This window comes from Saccostrea echinata, unplaced genomic scaffold, assembly GCF_033153115.1.
Source record: "Saccostrea echinata isolate AGI-Se365-2 ecotype Australia unplaced genomic scaffold, CSIRO_AGI_Sech_v1 ptg000029l, whole genome shotgun sequence".
Lineage (NCBI taxonomy): Eukaryota > Metazoa > Mollusca > Bivalvia > Ostreida > Ostreidae > Saccostrea > Saccostrea echinata.
This window is the reverse complement of record NW_026889778.1, coordinates 40,367,501-40,375,000: the sequence shown is the minus strand read 5'-3', so window position 1 is coordinate 40,375,000 and position 7,500 is coordinate 40,367,501.

Sequence of the window (7,500 nt, the reverse complement as noted above, 5' to 3'; positions counted from 1 at the left end):
TTGGAGAAACGTACGTTGTTTAGACAGTGCATATGTGATCACGGTACATTTGAAGAAGTATTTGATTAATTTTTATGGAGAACTGTTCAAATATAATTCATTACTAAATTAAATTTATCAACATCTATGCTCCGCGATAGTAGAAAAAAATGTTAGGAAACCTTCTCACTGCATGTTGACTACACATCCGGAAACAACTACCTATTGACACGCACATCTCTGAAGCCATACAATATACAGCTACCGAATATCCATTTGTTTACCGCACAGTGTATACCCCTGTACTCAGGTTTTGACATGTAGTGATATATATTAGAGTAGGTCGAAACCACTGGGGTCGTAACCACGCTGGTCGAACACGGAATCGGAACGTAACCACCCGACACCGTAGGCCTAGAGCAGGAGCTGGGACGACAGGTAAGCCTAAGTTCTCTCTCCAGCAGCAAAGCTTCCAAGAACAGAACTGATATTTTTTTTATTGAACGCTAGGGCGACGGCAATACGATTTTGGAGACTCTTCACATTTGTGATCCGACATAAACATGATGTTTCTGTCTGTCAGTCCTGCGTCGCTCATGGCTGTTATGGTCGTTGTTCTCAAAGAATGTGCTGTTTATCTTTTTGTTGTAGAATTTTTACATATGTCTGGCATAAATGTAATAAACCTTTTTAGTTTCACCGGAATATTTGAGTACCAAATTTCGTGACCCTCGGGATACTCTGAATGCAGTGCATCTCATTAAATAACGAGACGGCTTTGGGATCCGAGTAAGATCCGTTTTAATCCAAGATTCCTCTGACTCTAACCCCTGCTTTTATATTTTGACATGTGCAGGGGAGAGTCAGAGCGGAGGCCATATTGAAAATTGGGAATTCAGCGACACCAGCTGGTGTCGCGACTCTGCCTACCTTTTACAACTTTATTTCGCGGAACTAACTTCCGAGACGCGAGAACTCAGTAAAGGGATGATTCTTCTACAACTTAATCATCACTAATATGATGCTACCGCCATTTAAACGGCCCTATCACCGATAAATGAAGCATCACTTGAATTAGGTCGCCTCCTCGCCATTCGATTTCTTTGTGCATGACGTCAGCACACAAATACACAAACAAATATCACATGAACAAATCATGTGTGGTGATGCTGCCAATTTTTTTTCTCATATTAGCAAAGAGGCCACTTTCGACAGTTGTTTTCCTTATCAGTAAATAAATGTAACATCATTTTGTTGTTTTCTGTGCTTTTTCACCGCACCCTCATGTTTTTGCGAAAACTCCACACGTGTTTTGACCACGTGTTAGTTTGAAACCGATTGGAATTTTGTGTATTTGTGTGCTGACGTCATGCAAAGAAATCGAATGGCGAGGAGGCGACCTAATTCAAGTGATGCTTCATTTATCGGTGATAGGGCCGTTTAAATGGCGATACCATCATAGACTCTCCCCTGCACATGTCAAAATATAAAAGCAGGGGTTAGAGTCAGAGGAATATAAAAGCAGGGGTTAGAGTCAGAGTAATCTCGAATTAGACCCGTTTTAGATATAAAAAATATCACAGATTGGACAGGGCAGATGATTGTATCAGTGGCATTCATACGTTTGTCTTGTGCTTCCTCAGAGCTCTCCTCTAACCCTCCTTGGTGTTTTTTTTTTATGTGTCTCGTGTGTAATGGTGTAATGGTTATATAATCTGTGCCATTTTCATCCTTTTGAAATTTCAAGGACTTTAGTGATAATTGGTGGTGAAATTCACATCCCCGACTGACAAAATGAATTGCCAAAAAATACCAAATTCTGAATCTTAGTGCTACAGGATTGTTTTCTGAAAGGTAGGTGTTATTATTTATCAGATCATCATTGTCAATTGTGACATGATGTTTACTGGTCTTGATAATCCTTGCTTTAAGTTGAATTTCAGCTTTGAACTTAGCATGGCATTTGAGCTTTTAAATTCAGTGTCCTTCACATTATCAATTTGTTTACCTATGTCTTTCAAATATCTGTTGATAGCTGCCCTAACATTTTTCATTGAGTTTTTGTTGTATTCAGCTGCATGTTCCTGAGGCATTTTCTTCACACAACTACTCAGATTTTTTGGCTGTACTTCAGCTTAGAATTCTCTCAGATTCTCATTCAAGATCGGTGCAGAAATTGTATGCAAGTCTAACACCTCATTCAGTCTTTCCATACACCATGCTGAAATAATATTGTTGATTATTACTTTTAATTCTTTTCAAACTTGAATTTTAAAATTGATTTACTTTTTTAATCATTGTTAATTGGCAGTCTCTACCAGTTTACACTGTGCTAGAATGTGTGCTGAGTCATCTGATTTAGTTTTAATTTACCAAGTGTATGTCACAGTTTTGGTTGAAACAGACTATAGCTTATAGAAACAATTCTTTTGCTTAAACTTTTCACACCCATCTATCCATAAATGATCATGTTTTGATTTTTTATTCTAATGTCAAAACTGACCATTGAGTGGGTTGAATTGGTGATTTATGCAGCTTAGAAACAAAACTGTTTTTTACAATATATGCTCACCATTAAAGACACCAGTGCCCTATTTGGTATTTTTCTTTGTCGTGTTGCTGTATTGATTAGTTTCAATCTCCAGCAGATCTTGTTCCTCTAAGCTCTTAAATCTCTCCAGCAGATCTTGTTCCTCTAAGCTCTTAAATCTCTGAGCAGTAGTAACCTCTGAAAAATTGTCTGGTGGAGCCTGTAAATTTGTGTTTATTTGTGAGGCTTCAGTACTACTAGGTTGCAGCTCAGCTTCTGTAACTGCTTCTAAAGTTTGGTCTTCTTGTATTTTTGTAACTGCATCCAAAAGCATCTAATCAAAACCTTGGACATCTGACTGGAGTACTTCTAGAAGACTAAGAACCTCTCCTTGGCCCGGTATCACGAAACATCTAAAGCTTAAGTCAAAATTTTTATGTCCTATTTAATTTTTGTAAAGTTCAAGCAGAAACAAATTAAATATTTTTCAATATTGCTTTAACAAAAAGGTCGTTATCTGCAAATTTAGAGATTAATTCAGTAATTAATAAACTTTTAACAGGTGATTGAAATTTTAACTTAAGTCTAAGTTCTTTTCATGATCCTGGGGCCTGAATCCATTTCCTCGGGTAAATTCAACTCAAATGTTACTGGGGTGTCTCAAAACTCGTTTTCATCAGATTCCATTTTACATGTAATACCATGTATTAGGCTACATATGACGTCTAACGCAGACGATAAAAAACTTCTTTTTTCAAATTTTAAAATATTTCCTTTATTTAAGTGATTTAAAAAGCTTTTAAGATATAATTTATATTTTTTTAATTTGATAGCAATGACAATAAAACGACTTTTACACAATCAAAGTAAATAGAGAATCAACGAGAACATGGAGGCAGCCATATTGTTTACACTAGAAACTAGGTCACGAAAGTAGTTCCGGCTGTAAAATTTATCGATGTGTAAATTCTTTTTGGAGTCTGTTCTTGTCCAATCAAAACACAGGAAATTAATTAATTTTATAAATTTTGGAATTATTTAGTTTTGCTTTGCACTATTGGACTTCCATACTATGATGAAGGAAAATCAATTTCAAGAAGAAGAAATTCCGTTCCTTAAAAGTTTTAGACATTAAATCAATTCTTTTCTTTTCTTTATTATATCCTTCAAATTTTGTTCCTTGAAAAGAGGTCTGGCTGGGGCATTTTTTAAAACTTGAATCGTTTACTTATAAATGTTTTTTGCGAGTTTCTTGGACTGAATGGTTCTGAAGAAGATGTGAAAATTAAAAAAAACAAAACAAAAAAACAAAAAACAGACAACTATTCATTTGATATTGTTGAGCCAAAATCTTTCATTGTATTCAGAAAATGTGGAATATGAGGAGATAAAAATATTATCGTACGTAAATGAATTCTCACAAAATACTTGGAAGATGGAACATTATGATTATTTTCTACATGTTTTATAATGAAGTACATTATCTTGTGTCTGTCTGTCTATCATTTGTAAACTAATTTTAATTATTAAAAATTTATGTGGTATAAAGTTGAGAGTTTAACTATTGATTTATTTATTCTTTCGTACCTTAATTAATAATTATCAAGTACTTACTTGGAGTATTCAAATTTTGCTATAAAAGTGTGTGCTTTGCTGATTACATGCCTTTGAAATAGCATTGGCAGCTGGTTATAAACAGGTTTGTGCTGAAAATTTAATATTAAAATGCTTGTTGATCAATTAAAGGTAGGCTATTTAAATTAGACAAATTTCTTAATCGATTTTGAATCTAAATATTATTTTGGACTTCGGTGTTTATGTGATATTCTTGTTTTGCAAGCAAATTAAAGAAAAAATGGGTCATCTCGGTTACTTTTAATTTTTATTGGGTGGACTATCCTGGAGTAAATCATATGTTCCTTTTCTTCATCCTTCCTGTGACGTCATTTCGGTCAGAAGTCTAGACACTGTAGTTTAACCTAAAGCTTTAGAAACTACTCATACTACCGAAAGAAGTTTTGGTGAAAAGTGTGAAACAAGAAGTGGTGCTTACTTTTTTCAGTAATGAATTTTATGATATTTTATAATTTTATGATATGAAGAGAGTTTGTCACAGAGAATAGAGATAAAAATAACTTAGTAAACATCATAAAATTAAGACTAAGAGGTAAGAATAAAAATAATATTTCATACATATTAAATTCTTATTAGAGACATTTTAAACCTAAGCTTTCTAAGTCAGAATATCACATTGATATCCAGGCTTGTAAAAAAAAACAGCAAGAGTTATCATTGTTTAAAATATTTTTTACAGGAAAACAATTACTTTCGTATATTTAACCCATATTGTTTTTAAAATATAAAACTTTTTGAAAATATGAAATTTTCAGGGCATAATAAAGCCAAAACTGTTTTTACATGTAATTCTTTCATTGGCCATAGGATTTTTAGACCTTTGGCCACTCTTTTTGACTGACTAATATATAATGTTATTATCAGAGGCAATGGTTAAATATTCCGTTGACTTAAGTTCTGTCTATTTTTTCTATGAATGATAATTCCCTATCTTTTCTAATGACTTCAAAAAATATCTGCATGTTGTAAGCAAATTATAGATAAGGCAGTTATTGAAAATTATGCCTGAATAGAATGTATAATGATAAATTACTAAACTAACATAAGTTTTATTAAAATTGAGATATTCTTTTCTTTCATGATAAAGGTAAATCAAATATCTCTTTTTAAAGTGAGACGAATGTGAACTAACAATTGAAAATACTGGTAATAAAAAAGAGTTTGTAATTGAAAAAGGTTTTACTTAAAATAATTTTCTACTTCTCACATTTTACTGCAATTTATATACCACATATCACATATGGCATCAAATAGTATGTATTATGATTGAGTGTATGTTGTTTTACATCCCTTTCGAGAATTTTTCACTCATATAGAGACGTCATCATATACCGGTGAAAGGCTTCAAATTTTGACCTTTACTCGGCACTCAGGACCATTGAGCAGTGAGGGTTCTTTATCGTGCCAACGCCTACCGTGACACGAGGCCTCGGATTTTAAGGTCTCATCCGAGGGACCCGCAACTTTCATTTCAAAATGCCGAGCACTTAGCAAAGGAACAATTGCTACCTAATTTTTATCGACTTAGGTCAGTGGCGGGCCGCGATTCGAACACACGACCTTCCGATCACGGAGCGAGTGTTCTACCGACTGAGCTACCATAACGGTTTTGTATTATGAAGATAAATCCCAAAATTCTTCAGTTTTTGTAATAAAAACACTGCGTTCAGTAATAATATGTAGCATTTTTACCTATTTAGATTCTAAATAATTCATTTGTTTGTATTAATAATAACACGTTATCTATGTTGACAATATGCAATTTGTTACTGTAATGAAGGAGAAACTTCAGGAGTACTTTACAACGGTATATTCGAGAAGTGGTAGAAATTAGATGTGGATACTTAAAAACTCCAAGTAACTTTTAGAAAATTTGAAATCACAAATTTTACTAAACTCTATAACATCAAAATGTGTGTCTTTTCAACACTTTATCTAACCTTTCCCAACGATAAATTGAAGTCCAGGCATTTTGATATCATAGACAGCTGCTTTTTCAATAAAAATGGAAATCGCAAATTTACTTACCTTGTCATTGGTCATTTGCAAAATTATTTTGTTAAAAAGCATTCTGATTGTACACACAAGTACTCTGAAGTTGAAGAAGATGCTTGAGTTTCTGATTTACAATATCTATGTAGTTTTTGGAGATCAGGTCTTCCAACAATCTGTTAGAATTCCCATGGGTACCAATTGCGCCCTGCTATTAGCAGACCTATTTTTGTATTCATATGAAGCAGAATGTATTCAAAAACTTCTACTTGAATTTGCTGTGGCTTTCAACTCGATATTTCGATATATCGACGACGTATTATCAACTAACAAAAGTTACTTCCATTCATATGTCGACTCGATATACCCCAGTGACCTTGAAATAAAAGATACCATAGTGTCTTACACATCTGTTTAATATCTAGATATTTTAATAGAAAAAGACGTTAATGGTAACCTAACAACAAAGCTTTATAATTAACGTGATGACTTAAACTTTTCAATCGTCAACTTCCCTGACTTATGTGCCAATATACCCTTATCACCTGCATATTGGGTTTATGTCTCTTAGTTGATTCGATACGCAAGATATCGATATCAACAGTCTCGTTTGATGTCATCATTTTGCAAGTTTTATGGTCGATACAATGACCTTGTCAGCACATACAACCTATCATGGAATGCTGAATTGAATGCTGAAATTTTCCGTTTTTTCCCCCGATCATGACAAGGAACACTCGGCGGGTGTGACTGGTCGGCAGGGGAGGCTCACTCCTCCATGGCACCTGACCCCACCTCTAAATTTTGAAACCGTGTTTGCTCTGCTTCAAATTTGTATCGTTTCAATGGACTTTCGAGATTTAATACTGTTCGTTTTCTTTTTATTTCATTTCAAATTATAAAAAGCTGCAATCCAGTAACTTAATGATAAAGGTCAATTTTGACCGGTCCCCAAAATATTTTTTGATGCCAGGTCTGTTTGTGCATTACCTTTTTCGTAAAATATAGAGGATAAAAAAGAGAGCAAAAAATCGAATATTCTGTAAAAGATAACATTCAAGGGCTTTTTTATTCAATATTTAAAAAACTTCTCACAAAAAAACAAGACCTAAAGTCAATATCTCATATGATCTTTTCTTTAATAAAATTTCGTTTTGCAAATCCTTTTCCGGAACAATTGGAAAATTTTACTATACGTGGTTTCTAACTCTATTACTTGTAGCTTATTTCGCAGGTAATCAAATATTGTAATAACAGGATCCTGATCGATAGATATGTTTGCATTTAGGTCTGCTTACTATTTTCTATTCATGCCATGGGAATATTATGTGAGTTCAACAGAAATGATACAAAATAATTTTGAA